Here is an 18,570-nt window from a genome sequence, read left to right on the forward strand (position 1 = left end):
GCATGCCTTTACATGTGATTGCATACTCTACATGTGATTGCATGCCTCTACATGTGATTGCATGGCTTTACATGTGATTGCATACTCTTTAATACTCTTTGCATGTACTTGCATCTTGTTGCATGTCATTACATAGCCTTGCATGCCATTTAATGCCTTTGCATGTCTTGTAATACTCTTTACATGAACTTGCATAGTGTTGCATGACATTGCATGTGATTGTATGCTCTTTAATACTCTTTGCATGCATTTGCATATTGTTGCATGTCATTGCATGCTCATTAATACTCTTTGCAACATAGTGTTGCATGTCATCGTATGCTCGTGTAAGTGATTCCAGGCCTTTTTACATGATTGCATGCCTTTGCATGTGATTTCATGTCCTTGCATGTGATTGCATGTCCCTTGCATGTGATTGCATGCCCTTGCATGTGATTGCATGTGATTGCATGTCCTTCCTTCTTACTCTTTGCATGCTTTTGCATGTCGTTGCATGTTTTTACAATGTCATTAAAGATTCATGAAATGTAAAATTAAAGATTCCACTTTCCTAAAAACAATGAACAATGTACAATTGTGATAAGGTGAATAATATGCACAATTATACAAAAAAGAGAAGTTTATTCAAGAAGAGATATTACATCGGCCTTGCATTCTGTTTCCTAAAAATAATAAACAATATAAAATTGACAAGGTGAATAACATTCATAAATAGAAGTTTATTTATCCCAAAAGTTATTACATAAGCCTTGCAGGGTGTGTCCTAAAAATAACATGACATAACTACTTAATTATATGCAAGTTGTTGGGTAGGATAGGATTCTAAGTGTCCCTAACCTAAGTGCTTTTAGGGCTACTCTATTCTTCAACTCCTCATGGAGGTTCTTTATCAATGTAGATGTAACTCTGCTAAATACTAATTGGTGGCTCGAATCTTCATGTTCCACACATACAGATCTCATGAGAGTTAATGGTCTCATCTTCTAGAAGCTTGTCCCAAAGATTACGAGCCTCTATTGTAATTTTAAGATGCTCTTTCATATCTCTACCTGACTTCTAGGACATAGATTTAAAGGTGTCCTTGTTGAGAGTAGAGTTTGGGACATTTGATGAAGACATAATGAGTGAGGGTAAGGATAATGAGGGTCAGAGAGAAAGATAGACAATGAGGGAGAGGGTGAGAATGAGGGTGGGTGAGATAGAGAGAACGACGATGGAAGAAAAGAGGTAGAGAGAGAGAGAGAGAGAGAGAGAGAGAGAGAGAGAGAGAGAGAGAGAGAGAGAGAGAGAGAGAAAGGAGAGAATGAGGGTAAGATAGAGGGAGAGTATGATGGTGAGAAAGAGAATGACAGTGAGAGAGATAAATGAGAGATAGGAGTAAGGGTAAGAGAGATAAATGAGAGATAGGAGTAAGGGTAAGAGTGAGAGCCAATGGGTCATATATATAGATAGAACATGCTAAAAGCACAAAATGATTTGCATGGATGATTGCTAAAATTAGCCAAAGTAATTTCATAAATAATTACTAAAATTAGACAAATTAATTGCGTGAATAAATGCTATATTTAAGAAAAGTAATTGTATAGACAAATTCTATACTTAAATAAATGTGCCAGGATATTCCAACCACCATTGATAATATATAAAATGTTGATGTTGACATCAATATTAAAAAAATTTAATATATAAAATGGTGATATTCCAACCATTAACATTTAAAAAAATGTATTTGTCATTTCCATTTGAAGCATTGCAATACAACCATGTTGATTGTCCTAGGAAGATATTAAAAAGCAGAGGGTATATAAGTCTTCATGGAAGAAGTTGATAGTGATATAATATCAATTATTAATAAAATAATGATATTGGCATCAATAGAAAAAGAAATGTATTTTGTTATTTCTATTTGAAGCATTGCATTACAACCACATTGATTGTCCTATAAAGATATAAAAAAGTAAAAAGTATATAAACCTTCATAGAGAAAGTTGATAGTGGCATCAAGGATGTTACATATTGGCAATATCATATTAGAATATATATGTGATTTCAACACTATGCACACATTCTCATGCAAATTTGCCAAGGAAAACAGTCTTCTCCATTAATACTATCATACTTAGTTACCAACTAAAAAAGCTCCTTTTTAGATTGTTCGCCTAGTACTGACCTAATTAGGTTCTCCTTTTCTAGAGTGAGTTAATGTATACGCATGTTACGGTTTACATCTAACCTAAAAATACACAAATATACAAAATATAGGTGCTTGCATACACAATATAATCTACCTATTCTCCCAACCCTAATTTGAAAATCTGGACATGTGTATGATGGATACTTTTCCATAGTCACCTTGTATTTTTCACTATGTAGTAGTGATTCCTCAATCTTAATTACAAACACTTCCATCTGTCTAGCCCTCCAAATACTCGAAGATAATGGCTGTTTTCAAAATTACTAAATCTATCCTTAGCTACCATAGAAAGAAGAGCTAGATCACCTTGCCCATAATTTTGGATGTTCTTCTTACACTTACCATCTTGGCCACCTAACCATCCTTGGTAGGTGATCTTGCTATTTAGAGGTGTTCGATGAATAGTCCACATTGAGTCGTGGATATCATTCTCAACAATTTCTTACACCTTATCTTTAGATATAAATATTTCTTCATTATGTTGTGACCACCTTGTGTAGCTATAGGAATAGGGGGTGGAAAGTTTCACCTCCTACTCTTTTTTCTAACACAGCTGGTTCTCTGTGACATACTCGAGACGATGTGATAAGTTATCATCCTCAAGGTTTATAATTTTTGGTTTTCCATGCTCAGTAAGTGTAATGTTATCACCAATATAGTTTGACTACACATGCATTGGCATACCATTCATTGCTTCTCCCACCAATTTGCTAGTGGGGTTGATGGGCTTGGAGCTTTTGATGATTTAGCCTTCTTCATTAACTTTGTTATTTTAGGGCTTTCACCATGATATTTGCCTTACATGAAGGCATGCTTCTTTGTTGATTGTAAGAGGGCATTAGTCATGCTTCTTTGTTGATTGTAAGAAGGCATTAGTTAGGGAGATCTTAAACAGCAGCACCATATAAATTGATTGTTCCCTTAGAACCCTCTCCTTCCAACCAGCTTGCATGTTTTATTTCAGCTAGATTGGTGGTTGGCATGTGTAACAAAGTGATGTCATCCACATCCTACAAAAAAAGATTAACATATTAGGATCCAAAGTGTAAGATTTATATTTTGAAAACATAAGAAGCATTACTTACCCCTATAAGGTGCTTCCTTCAATGGTGGGGATATCTTATATACTACCAACAAAGCTAACAATCCATGGCTAGTAAGTCTCCATTGGTAACTTTCCCATTCATCCATCATGATCTACATGTACTTCAAAAGTGCCTCTTCTTCACTCAATGCACCATGCCACTGTGATGGCAGTCACTTACACTCGTCTTGAAAATTCTTGACCATATATTAAACTGCATAGATATTTAAGCTTTGTTCCCACCAATGAATAAGAGATGACACCTCATGACCTTCTAATATATTTTCTAGTCCATTGTTGTAGATTATCCTTATTTCCCTCCAATTAACTCTTGCCTTATCGACCATAAAGCCGTAAAAATTGGGTTGGGAAAGCCTTTATGCACCACAACATCATTGACCATCTCCCAAAATAAACTTTGTGCATCTGTGTCTTCTTCTTTAATTTCTAAGAAGCAATTATCAAAAGCTCTTGCAAGATGTATGCTATCGTATAACAGTTGTAAGGAAGTTAAAAAATTTTAGGAGTTCTATAAGATCATTGTATCTAAGCTAGAAACATTCGATCAATGTTGTAAAGAAGCAGTACGTTTAGATGACAACATCCTAAAAGATGATCATGCTACAAAATGTTCCTCATCTAAACCAAGTGAAGCAATGGAAAGATTGATCTCGAAATTGTCATTCCCCAAATTCTATGCAGCCTTGCTTAAAAGCTTTCAATCAACATCTCTAAGAGAGGATGAGAGCCTTAAAAATCAGCCATCCTAATGCCTCTACAAGTGAGGAGAAAAATGCCTTATGTTAAGTGCAATCACTACGATCATCCCAATTCCCATTGTGCATACAAGGCACCTATTTTTCTATACTACATATATTGTAAAACCTTTGATCATGATATTAAAAAGTCTCCCACTTCATCAATTAACTCAAAACCTCCATCTCCCGTGTGCCAAACAGAAATAGTCCAAAGGGTAGAAACTGCTCAGGAAGCAGTTAATCGAACACTTCAATGTTTCTATTATCATGGACCTCACAAGGTGGCAGACTGCACAATTTGGAATACTTCCATGCCCATAGTCACTGACACTTTGTGACCCATGTGTGAACGATGTGGCATTGATCACATGTTCCAAGATTTCCCAAGACAAACGGGCAATTGTCCATGGTACCCTTGAATGTGCTCACACGCTTTTATAAGCCAAGGCATGAGAAACGGTAAACAAGAACGCAAAAGACAATACCTCAACATGGGTAGAAGAACATGCTTTAAAGCAAAACCCAAAGGAAAAAGCAAAGCCTTCAAAACCAAGGTTGAATTAAAAGACAAGGAAAAGGAGCATATGGGGAGGACATAAACCCAAAAGGGGACATAAATTCAAAAGAGCCAAAAGCTATACATAACGCAAAAGCATCTACCTCAAAGGCCACCACTCAAACCTCAAAACCCATATGTGCGACACATGGTACAAAAGCCCAAAATAAAATTCGATCTCGTCGCATGGGCAAACATAATGAAAAATTGACAATTCAAAGAAAGTCAGAAGATGAGACAAGTTCTAGTACATCACTTAGTAAGGATGCTAAGAGCACTTAATAGACCAATCAAGAAACTAGAACCCACCCAACCACCCCAAATTGAAAATCATAATCATATGACATATGTGGAACACAAAAAGCAATCTCAAGAGAGCATGCTTATCTTGGTTGAATGTCTTACAGGATTACTGTTTGTGATTAAGCCTCATAATGCCAATCCTAAAAAAATAACCAAAATATAAAACCAAGAGGATTACCGCTTCCCCTTTCAAGAGGAAGACATACTCTCTACAAATTTGAGACAGATTGCATGAATTATGCAATTGAGAAAGCACGTGAGAAATTCAATAATTCTCTTACAAAATTAAAGCAGTCTCTCAAAACCTCATTTGGAGGAATGCACTTCTCTCATAGTAAAGCCAATATAATATCAGCACTTGCACCTTTAAGAGCTCAACATGAGTTATACCGAGACATAAAGAACTCCATAAAAAAGGACTATAAGGATTCACAAGTTTCCAAACAGGACTCAATCAAAATTATCAGGGGACCAAGTGTACCAGTGTACACTTGGTCCCCTGAAAAAGATGAGAGCTAAAAAGAGGATAAAAGTGAATGGGAATATGAAACCAAAACGAGATTTGAAGCTGAAACAAAAACTGAAACATCCATGGTTCCTCTAGAAGATTCTATCATGGTATGGTTAGATTTCCCTACAGGCAATGATGTTAAGTGCAAACGTGCATTGATTATCCCTCAAGCTAGTCATAACATCATGACAATAGACACTTGGGTGTCATTGGGACAACCTAAACTCATCCCTACAGACAATGGTTTTGCAAGAGGAGCCAATGGACAAAACATTGAAGTTCCTAGTTCTTTTATCCATGCTACTCAAACAATCGGTGGTGTTGTAGAATTTAGATACCATGTTACCCTAGATTCCCTTGAGTATGATGTCACCCTTGGTGGAACTTGGATACGTGACTCGTATTCAATAGATGAGTCCATGGAAACAGTCACCTTGAACACTCTTGCAGGCAATATACAATTGCTATTATGAGAGGAAGAGACCTTAGAGGAGCTGAAACTTCCAACACTTCAAATCAAAAACCATTGGGGTCCAAACCTGTAACTTCACTGGGTTAAAACCTGCACTTTTACGGGTTAAACTGTTTCACGGGTTTAGGCCATTTTACGGAATAACCCTTCATGGCCTAAAAACCTACACTTTCACAGAAATGCCATTTCATGGAATAACCCTTCATGGCCTAAAAAACTGCACTTTCACGGAGACACCATTTCACGGGTTTAGGCCATTTCATGGAATAACCCTTCCATGGCCTAAAAACCTGCACTTTCACCACAGAGATGCCATTTCATGGAATAACCCTTCGGCCTAAAAACTTGCACTTTCACGAAGATACCATTTCACGGGATTACCTTTCACGGGCAAGCCATTTCATGGAATAACCCTTCATGAACAAAAAACCTACAACCTCACGAGTTTAGGTTTCTCACGAGTTAAGAGTCTCACGACTTAAGAACGTGCACTTTCACGATTTAAGCCATATCACAAATTAAGCCAAATGCACATTAACACCTTCTCAACGATCTTCAATAGCCATTATATATTTATTAAGCTTACTATTCTTTAGCTATGTTACTGTGGCAGCTGTTCCATGAGTACATGTCCATACTCATGCACTGGAGAATATTTGCACCAAAGCCTCACCATCAACAACTTCTAGGTACATCTTTGGATAAGGGGACCATGGTGGGCAAAAGCCTGGTCAATGGTACAACCCATCGCCTGGAAATTTCCTTCAAATTCCAAACCTCTCCAAACGACACTACCATCTTAGTGAAGATATCTATATTAGCCTCGCAAGTCAACATAATTCTTTCAACCTCGCCATCAAGTGGCTACTTCAACAGAGAGCAGTTCAATAAGAGTCTATTTGACTCAATTCTTGTACTTCATGTCTATTTGCTTCATAATAGCACTTAAATATACATAAAAAGCATATGGGGAGAAGAAAGCAAGAATAAGTCCTATTCAATAACATTTGACAAGTACACCGCCACACAAAGGTACATTATCGAAGGCCAATTTCTTCAAATGATGAATGTCGCTTCAATGAATCAAATGAGGAACTGAGAATCACCATCTCATTCTGATGATTATGTCTACATTCCTCCGGATCCTTCCCTCTCTTCTCTCCCATTATTAACATCTCTTAGCGTCCCCACTAACACAAATCACATGTAACATTGCTTATGATTGCCAAAAACAAAGTGAGCAAAAAACCTAAAAAAACCATGCTCACACAAATATAAAAATGCAATCACTCACAAAAAACCCCACCCCCACCCCGTTAGAAATTCCTAATAAACCACTAACCTTTTCATTCACTGGCTAGCTTTTCTTATTCCTTCTGGAGGGATAAAGACCATTAAACGTCACTCAACATCAAAGCCATCGACAAAGCTTGTCCATTCTCCCCACACAAAGGTCTTCAACGCGATCATGACACGATCGCCACCATCAGGAAGGAGGACATGCTAACCCATTCTTAGGGCTAACAAGATCTACCGCCATTATCTTACATCAAGGATTCACGATAGACACATCAAAGGGTCATACATTCAAGATATGAAGCAATAGTGTCCAAAGCTACAACTTGGACAGGCGCACGTAATGGTGTGATGGAGTATTTATGGCGATTCTCGCTTAAAGAGCATGTGGTAGCAAGTTAGGATGAAGTCCCAAGTGATGTACTTCATGGATATATTATGATAGTAGTCATTGTAATAGCATTAGGCCTCTTATGAGCCTAAAGTGCCCAGCCGTCCCCATAGTTTAAGTGAGTGTGAACACTTACGGCCATGTATATAAGTGAATATCTCTCATAATACAACATACTCTCCCATTGTACAATTGAGTCTTGCTCTTACTAATCTCTCTCCCTAATGCATGCTAGTGAGTGTGTGTAAGTGAAGTGAGGTGAGAGAAGGAACGAGTACCCATAGTGCAACGCGACGGTGTGACCACGCTCGCAGGGAGACTTGGTGGAATTCCTTCTTAAGGAGTTTTAGAGCTTGGAGACCTCAAGGGTTACGAGCTTGGCCAGTGGAAAGATCCTCACAACAGTTGCGGTTCACCAGGTAATCTCTAGTTGGATGTAGGGGGTTAGGGTGCTCCATAACAGTAAAAAATACACATGAGTCTCAAACCTACAGCCTTAGCACCAACTAATGTGAAGGAGGGCTCACAACCTTCCACTTCAACTGAAAAGAAAAATCCACCAAGATAACCAAAATCAAGATATCTTAATGGTATCAAAAGGTGGGTGGAAAAGAAACTACTTGTAGCTCAAGGCTACTATGAAGGTGCCAATCGAATTTGGGTGCCTCGATCATCAAAGCCTGTTCCTCAACGCATCACTTAGAAACCAAGGAAAAATAAAAGTACTCCACAACACCGTCTGCAAAATCCTATACGAGTTCCTCAACGAACTCCACCAAGTCAACAAGTGTGGGTACCAAAAAGATTACTGCAAGCACAAGGGTACTACCAAGATAATACCGAAGCTTGGATTCCCAAGTGCATCAAAAAGTCCCCTAAGCTTGTTCAAAAAGAAACAAACCTCAGCAGCAAAAGCATCAGCCAACCAATTTATAATGTTCATCAAAGATGGGTGCATGTGCATGTGCTTCAACAACTAGGATACTATGATGGTAATCCCATCATATGGTTGCAAAAATCGAACAAAGTGAAGATAAGCCTCACTACGACTTTACCTAAAGTTCGATAAGAATGGAGGCCCAAGCAACACCAAGCAAGTCACTCAAACACTCTCGTGCATTTACCTACACAGAGCTTGTGTGTTCAAGCAACCCCAATGGTAACCAACTAGTAGTCTTACCTACCGCCTCGATAACATTTGAGCCAAAAATTTAAGAATCAATTCCCACGTCTGCAATGGAGACTTATGAGCGCATCAAAGACAAACTCACAATGCTATTTTCACCCCTCTAGATGTGAAGCACAAGTGTAGAAGCTACATGGCAGACATAAGAACATATTCTCTCAAAAAGGAGAGTAGCCACAAAGAACCTGTTTCTCGCAAGGTGGCAGTTTAAAAAAAAACAAACAAACACACACACACATAAAAACAAGGGAGTAATGCATATGGCAACTCCCAAGGATCTTCAATAGCCATTATATCTTGTTAAGCTTATCGCTTACTATTCTTTTGGCTATGTTAATGTAGCAATTGCTCCATGAGTACATATCCATACTCATGCACTACTATCGCTTACTATTCTTTTGGCTATGTTAATGTAGCAGCTGCTCCATGAGTACATATCCATACTCATGCACTACTAGAGGAAATTTGCACCAAAGACTCACCATCGAACTTTCGGGTACGTCTCTAGATAGGGGGGCCATGGTGGGCGAAAGCTTGGTCAATGGTACCATCTTCACAAATCAATGATCTCCAATCCTTAGTGAAGATATCTATATTAGCCTCACAAATCGACGTAATTCTTTCAATCCTCACCAACCAGTGGCTACTTCAATATAGAGCAGTTCAATAAGATTCTATATGACTCAATTATTGTACTTCATATATATCTGCTTCATAAGAGCACGTAAATATACACAAAAACATTAAAAAAATATGGTAAGAAGCATGCAAGAACAGGTCCTACTCAACAACATTTGACAAGAATCTTGCCACACAAAGGGGCATCATCGAAGGTCAATTTCTTCAAATAATTAATGTGACTTCAATGAATCAAGTGAGGAACTAAGAAACACAATCTCATTCTGATGATTTTGTATACGTTCCTTTGAATCCTTCCTTCTCCTCCCCCATCATTAACATCTCTTAGCATACCCACTACCATAAATCACATGTAAACGAGCTTATGATTGTCAAAAAGAAAGTGAGCCAAAAAAAACATGCTCACATAAATATAAAAATGCAATCATTCGCAAAAAACCCTATCCCCCCGAACCCATTAGGAATTCTCAATAAACCACTAACCTTTTCATTTACTAACTAACCCTTCTTATTCCTTCTGGAGGAACAAAGACCATTAAACATCAATCACTAACCTTTTCATTTACTAACGAACCCTTCTTATTCCTTCTGGAGGAACAAAAGACCCATTAGGAATTCCCAATAAACCACTAAACTTTTCATTTACTAACTAACCCTTCTTATTCCTTCTGGAGGAACAAAAGACCATTAAACATCAATCAACATCAAAGCAATCTACAAGCATGTCAATTCTCCCCACACAAAGGTCTTCAACACAATCACGAGGATGCCGATCGCCATTAGGAAGGGGGAAATGTTAACCCATTCCTAGGGTTAACAAGAGCTACCACCATTATCTTACATATAGGAGTCAAGGTAGATACACCAAAGGGTCATACATTCAAGATATGACTTGGACAGGTGCCCGTAATGGTTCGAAAGGTGATTTCCGCTTCAAGAGGAGTGGGTGGTAGCAAGTTAGGATGAAGTCCCAAGTGATGTACTTCATGGATATATTATGAGAGTAGTCATTGTAACAGCATTAGGCCTCTTATAAGACTAAGTGCCCGGACGGCCACAATTTAAGTGAGTGTGAACACTTGTGTGGCCATGTATATAAGTGAATATCTCTCATAATACATCATACCCTCCCATTGTGCACAATTGAGTCTTGCTCTTTTTGCTAATCTCTCTCCCTAATGCATGCTAGTGAGGGTGTGTGAGTGAAGTGAGGTGAGAGGAGGGACGAGTACTCGTAGTGCAACGCAGAGGTGTAACAACACTCGCGGGACGGGAGCTGTAGAGCTTGGAGACCTCAAGGGTTACAAGCTGGGCCATTGTAAAAATCCTCACGACAATTGCGGTTCACCAAATAATCTCTTGTTGGATGTGTTTCAAGGGGTGTTAGGGTGAGCCATAACAATAATAGAAGATTCATATTCATGTATGCAAAAATTACTAAGCCTCTATATGCCCTACGCGCCTAGTATGTTTTGGGTATGTTTCATTTGGAGGGAAGAAAGCAAGGAAGCGTTTCGTAAGCTAAAACAAGCTTTGATATCAGCTCCAATATTGAGAGCACCAACATTAGATATTATCTTCCATGTGCACATTAATGCGTTGGCTTATACTGGATACATATTAACTTAACCAAGAGAAAAGAACATGGACTTTCTCATCTGCTATACTAGTAGAAAGTTAAACGAGTTAGAGAAGAACTTTACAACCACTAAGAGAGAAGGATTGCCACCAATGGTTTATGCTATAAAGAAGATTCACTCATTATCTTTGGTAAACAAGTTTGTATTTTACATTGACCACCATCAAGCCTTACTCTATCTAGTGAATAAATCGTGCTCACCACCCAATAGGGTGAATCAGCCAAAAAGGTGGCTATTACCTCTTCTTGAGTTTAATTTTACTGTCTTAGTGAGAAAAGAGTCAACACATGTAAGAGCTGACCATCGAGCCTTACTCTATCTCATGCATAATCGGTGCACCACACATGACATATCACAAGGTGGCTATTGCTTCTTCTTGAGTTTGTTTTTACCATCTTAGAGAAAAGGGTCAACACATGTAAGAGCTGATAATTTGTTAAGAATCTTAAGTGGCAAACCACCGACGAGAGTTAAGGATGATCTTTCGGATGCTCCTCTATTCCAAATCATTCTAATGCCAAAGTGGAGTTACTATGAAATCGCTAAATTCTTGATGGAGGAAACAATGTCCTAAAAAGAAAAAAATAAACGAGTTAAAGGGGACATCCAAGCCTAGTGATGATATTCTCATAGAGGAACTTGGTAGTTGATTGTGACTCATTTCTTAAATACAATGGTGGAGTTTCTTTTTGAATAAATTTTTTTGTCCCACCATAAGTCTTCTCCATACTATCCAAGACAGGAAAAGAGAACGAACAAAGTCTTATGCGTGATGCTCTCAAAACAGTGATGCTTCTAGAACAGAATGAGAACATACACTTTCATCAACAATATGGGATTACCAAAATGCCTACAAAAGAGCTACAAAACGTCAATAGGGACTACCTCTTATAATTTGGTTTTTATACTAGATGCGATTCTCCCCATGGAATTGTATTGCGTGCAATAGGTTGACTGTTGTAACACACAAGAAAGCCTTCTTTAAACCTATGAGTTTATGCAATCAACTTTAATTAAGAGAGAAGAATCAAGAGAGATGATGAGAGTTGACACCAAATTGGGTCATCCCAGCTCCATTAAAGCCCCCTTGGCAAAAGTAGGAGTATTTTCTTATATTACTTTGGAGAACTTTGTACAATGATGTGAAATGATGGCTATAGAATGCCTAACATGAGGATAAGGAAGACTGAAAGTAGGCTAAACCTAAACCAATAGCAATGTAGAAGACTCTATGAAGCCACTTATGCAAGTCTAGAACTACTTGGGATATGCACATATACTGGCTAAAGATGAGAGGATATCCTATGCTGCCTAGGGGATGAAGCACAGGGGTGCTTGCAGGCTGATTGTATGCTCTAGAAAAACCTAGAGGCTTAGGCACACATATTCACTTTTTTCTTATTTAAATTCTTTGAAACGAGATGTTTTTTTAGATATTATGAATGCTTTCTTATATAGCATGCTAGGGTGCTCATCCAGCTGACATGCCAAAAACAACCTTTAAGACTGAACACAACCACTACAAGTTTGTGTGATGCCATTCAGACTCACCAATGCACCGGTGACATTCAACAAACTGGTGTCTAGGGTTTTTGTGGAGCTAATAGGAAAGTGTGTGTTCCCTTTTTAAATGATATACTCATCTTTTTTGCCACTATAGAGTAGCATGAGAGGGATGTTGAAAGGTCTTGTAACTTGTGGGACAATGAGCTCTTTATCAATGCAAAGAAGAGCACATTTGGAGTAGTGAAAATCCACTATTTGGGATATGTCATCAATGCAAGCATGATTAACCTTAATGCTGAAAAGGTAAGGGCAATTCTTGAATGGGAAGTTCTCAAGAATGCTTAGGAGATCCACTCTTTTATAAGTCTCTGTCAAGCATATAGTTCCCACATGGACAAATTTTTTGACCTTGCAACCTCTTATAAGGGCGTGAAGATGTGTCGACAAAAAGTGTCCGTTATGGGCATAGCACTCAATGTATTCCATGCAATGAAGAAATTTTCCTCCAAGTCTCCAGTTCTCAAGTTGGCTTCCTTTTGAGGTGATTAATACTGCCAGCAATTTAGTCATAGGAGTTGTCCTTGAGCCGCCCCAATGGCTTATCATAGCCAAAAATTGAATGACACAGAAAATAACTATTCATTATATGTCAAAGAGTTATTGGGGGTGATTATGGCTCTTAAGCATTGTAAACCTTTTCTTTAGATAGATTATCAAGAACTTAAATGACTACAAACCATGCATAGTGCCTAATGGAGTAACACACAAGCCATGTGGAGTCAGATTTTCCAACTATTTGGAGGTATGATAAATACATCCCTAGAAAAAATAACCATGTTGGCCGATGCTCTAAGTTGCAAAGGTACCATTCAAACTTTGTAGAAGTCCACTCTGCTCAAAATATAAGGAAAGGATTTAGACATAGTATAAAGTGCACTGTATGAGGATTCTTTGGAATTCAGCACTCAGTATAGATTGGCCCTTGGATTGGTTTCAGCCGCGATAAATAAATGCCGACGATTCGATTTGGTAGATGGGGCGACGAAAGAAGCCTAAGCTTCGTTGAATTGAAGTGGAAAATAGATAATTCAAAAAAGATTAAGAGATCGAGCTCATTTTTGCCCGTGGGTTCAATACCAAACGAAATATGAACTCTGTCAAAACTCGGTCACTATACCATCCAGGATGGCTAGTTGTTCTATAAGAACTGGCTATGCATAACACTTCTTCATGATGCCCATGACCCTCTTATCTCAAAGGTCATCGAGGTACAATACATGGGAAAAGTAAAAAAGATCATTTTATTAGCAAAAAATGTGAAGGGATGTCTATGTGCATAGGTTAAGGTTCCTCATACAAATCAGATAGCGTTGCTACAGCCTTGTCAGTTCTGAAAGGACCTTTCAAGGATATCAACATGGATTTTGTGGGACCCCTTTTCAACAGCATTTCGATCTAGGAACACATAATGCATGATGATTATTGAATGATTTAGTAAGTTTTACATGCTTGTTCCATGCAAGCAGATAACCACAACCAGTTGTGTGGAAGGACCTTTCTAGGATATCAGCATGGATTTTGTAGAACCCCTTCTAGCAGCATTTTGGTCTAGTATCACATAATGTAGAGACGATGCGTTGACCGATTCAATAAGTTTTACATGCTCATTGATTGCATGCACATAACCACCACCACAACAAAAGATATAAAAGATATCGCTACCTTGTTTATTCACCTTCAATTTTACTTCTCATTTCTGGAGAGCATTATTCAATAACTTTGGGACCAAGCTATAGTTGTTCACCAGTGTATTCCATCCACATACATATGGCCAGAGAGAAATATTATATAATGAGCTAGCATTTGATGTTCTCAAACCGTATTGCGATGATCAACGAGTCAAAGTGAGAGCATTATCTTCCTTTGGTATAGGCAATCGTGAACAATACACACTCATCCAATATTGATCGGACTCCTCAATCATGAGGTAGCCTTTAGCCACCATCATTTCTTGTCACTTCAATTTGGAACAATACTCACTCATCCATTATTGATCGGACTCCTCATGAGGTAGCCTTTAGCCACCATCATTTCTTGTCACTTCTTACGAGAACGATGTCACTTTCCTTGGAGGCCAACAAGACCACATAAACATTTTTAGAAATCATTGAGTCAGTAAAGGAGTACCTCGCTAAATCTCATTGACAGGAAGCATACCCTAGGCAAGTCAACAAATGCAAAAAGAGATGTCAACTACAAAGAAGGGGATTGGGTATATCTCTAGATCACTTCAGATCATGAAGCATAGATTGAAGCAAGTCGTATCTCTAGATCACTTCAGATCATGAAGCATAGACTGAAGCAAGTCAGCAAAAGCGTTGTCCCAAGCTCTCATTTCAAAGTTTTGGCCCTTTTTTTTTATCATCAAAAAGATTAATTTTGTCTCCATAAAGCTTAAGCTACCATAGACAGTTGGACTATGCATAACCTCTTCCATGTTTCTTGGTTGAAGCCCTATACTACTAGACTAGCTTGGCAAGTGGTGTCAGATGAGCAAAACCCTAAGATGGTTAACAAAGTCGAAGTCATCATGCCCAAGTAGATTCTCCTCCATAGATGGAATCACAAAGTTCAAGGACCGAGGCACTCATGAAGCTGTATGGCTAGACAAAGAGTTCTTCCAAGAGTACCCACAAATCTTGTCAGACTACTTTGCAAGCCATGAACATGTTGCCAAGCTAAGCAAGAGGGAATGTCACATACACCCTACACTATGTGACACATTGGTAGTGTAACATTTATATAACATTATTACCCTTTTAGGAACATTTTATCGTATGTTATGGCCCCATATTGAGCCCCAGTCTGGGACATATCAGGCACGAGCTCTGTAGGTTAGTCTCCTAGCATTAGATGTCAAGGTTAGTCCCTTAACCCACTTGGAGAGCAAGCGTATAGAGTCATCTAAGGTTAGGGCATGTCAACTGAGTCCATAGATGCATTACACAAGCATTACTCAGTCCATAGATGCATTACACAAGCATATAAGAAGCATGTAGAGGTGGATGGACATGATCCAGCCCATTGGCCAACGCATGGGGATATCAAAGGCATGTACATGGCACCATATGCTAAGGCATGTATATGCCTTAGCATATGGTACCAAGCATCATATGGCATCCCATTTTCATGTGTCGACCCAAGATCCAGACTATGACCAAGCAGTTTCCAGCATGTAATGCTAGCTCACTGGCCAACACCTATAGTTATTAATGCCAACATTTAATGCTAAGTGTTAGCATCAAGTCATGGTGGGCATAAAAAGCATGCCAATAACATCCACAACATCTTATGTTGAACAACATACTGCTGGCTACTACAGACATAAATTAAAGCATTCGCCTCCTTTTTTAATGGGATCTTTGGGCTTGGATAAGGGAGATGAGTGGAATGCAAGGAATGCTCCTATCATCGCAAATAAGGACAAGCTTAGGAACACCATCAACAATTATGAAAGTGTCTGCCTCCAATCAGAAATAGTGTATACTCCCTAAAGCATTGAATGCCAAGAATTATATCACACCCCAATAGAGGTGAGACAATGAAGTCCTATTGAAATGTGGCTTTTTGAACCTTGAATTCAAATTGCTAAGTATTATGGGAAATATGAGTGTGAAGACCACATGTAAATAGGTCTAGGCACATCCAGATGATGGGGTACAAGGGTGCAACTCATCTTTTTAGCCAACTGAGGAGAAATAGTATTGAAGAGGATAGTAAACTGCTGTCCCTTTGTTGTGCCATAAGCATGGATGAGGGATTTATTTTTCCCCTCAACCTCACCCTCCTTCATCAAATACCACCATTGGTATTGAGTTTAAAGCAGGTAAGAGTTGTATGGCATTAGTGGGTGGCTGATGCTAGAGGTGTGGATGAAGCTATAATAGTGACTATGGAGGTAGATGTCTTGGTGGCTTGTGTAGCCTACCACTTGGTACAATATTTCTTGCCATGCCCCATAGTGTGGCAAAAAGAAACATCGATTCTCCCCCCCTTCTACCGCGTTTGCTCATTTAGTAGGACTCCTTGGGTAAAATGTAAATTGAGTATTAATGCTTTGCTTTAGGATGCTTTATGAAATTGATTATTAGCTGTTATAATTATTCATGGTAGGGTCTTCTCGTCTTCTCTTAGGAAGGAATCTTGAATGACACAACCCAAAAGGGGAAATGGGTGTATTAGTGAGAAACTTTGCCTACATGCCCTCTTGAAATAGATGGGTTGATCTCTCCTCTATAGAGTCTGCTTATAGAAAGAGCCTAGTTAACTGCTTGGAATATTAAGTGTCATAGGGAAAATGTTTATGTTTACCACTACTTTAGATGTGGTTGGGGTCAACTTTGTACTTGTACACCTTTATTTTTTAAATTGTCTCCTCCTCATTATATAGCTTAAGGTCTAGCTATTGGGGGGAAGCATATATGCTTCTTACATAGGTGTTGATATAGTTGCTGGCTTGGTTGTGGAGGTCCTCAATGTGTAGGCACAATTCTTCCTAATACATAAAACTATTCTTCATTTAAAAAAAATTTACAATCGAAAAATAAGAATAATAGGTGTATAGTATGATTTTATGCTAAAGAAGTCATTTTATCAATGGTTTTGTGACCTTACCTGATAATTTGTTATTCTTTTAACAATTGGTTGCCATACTAGATAACAAATTTATTTAATGTATTGTATTGGATAGAAGACTTTTCAAAGCTTTAGAGACAACTATTTGTTGAATTTATCGTTAAAAAACAATTCAAAATGAATCCTCTTCCATAAATAAGCTTAGCATAAATCTAAAGCTTCTTTTAGTTAACATATTAAGCTAGTTTTTTACAATGTAATCTTGTTTTCCTATGCTCCAACATTTATTACACTACTTTTAGGATTTCATTATATTTTGTGAGTTTTGGTTACTAGTATTATTCTTATAAGCTACAAGTAGACTCTCATGCTCTTGTCAGAAAACATGATATGTAGCATTTAAACTAATACTTATAAATAAAGCCAGACTCTCATGCTCTTGTGAGAAAACATAATAAATAGCATTTAAACATAATAAATAGCATTTAAGTGAAGACTTAAATTCTTCCATGTTAATTTAAAAATAAAAACCACAAAAAGTTTTGTGGTTTTTAATAAATAAGTGAAGACTTAAATTCTTCCATGTTAATTTAACTCATAAAAACATACAATTTATGTACATCATTGAAAATTCATGTAGTTCTTTCTATCAATCTCACCATTTATAACTTACAAAGAGTTATTAGTGATATTTTGTTCTTGAATGTTTTGTGTGTCTCCAAGGGAGTTATTATGAATACTTTTTCTTCTTCCTTAGAAATTTCATAAGGCCTATGTTATAAATATATGTATCTATTTCTTTGTGGATTGCATGTGAGATATAATAAAATATTTTTTCTAGAAGCCTGTTGGTTGTAATCATATCTTCTGTTGAATGCACATAGATTCCTAGATACTCATAAATATAGGAAACAGCCTCTAAAAAAATCATGCCTTGTGGAAAAAATCCCTATCCATGTATATCAAAGAAAGACTTTGCACTTGACAATGAAGCTTCTTTAGACATTTTAAAAGGCTACAAATGAGCATTACAAATATAACATAGGCTTATATGTGTGGAAATAGCAGGACAATTATAAAGAAGTGCTTCATCAATGCAAATCATGTAAGAATATTAGTAAAAGAAGATGAAAACAAGGAGAGTAGTACAACTAGGTCAAACCTTTAGATTGTGATATTTATAAGTTGTAACAATGTGTGCGTGCGCACAATGTGCATACACGTGTGTGTGTGTGTGTGCAAGAGAGAGAGAGAGAGAGAGAGAGAGAGAGAGAGAGAGAGAGAGAGAGAGAGAAAGAGAGAGAGAGAGAGAGAGAGAGAGAGAGAGAGAGAGAGAGAGAGAGAGAGAGAGAGAGTGTCCACCATAATTCAAGATAAGGCATGACATGTTATCCACTTT

The sequence above is a fragment of the Cibotium barometz genome, chromosome 12 (genome assembly GCF_041138505.1).
Source record: "Cibotium barometz isolate CiBa-2024 chromosome 12, ASM4113850v1, whole genome shotgun sequence".
NCBI classification, from domain to species: Eukaryota; Viridiplantae; Streptophyta; class Polypodiopsida; order Cyatheales; family Cibotiaceae; genus Cibotium; species Cibotium barometz.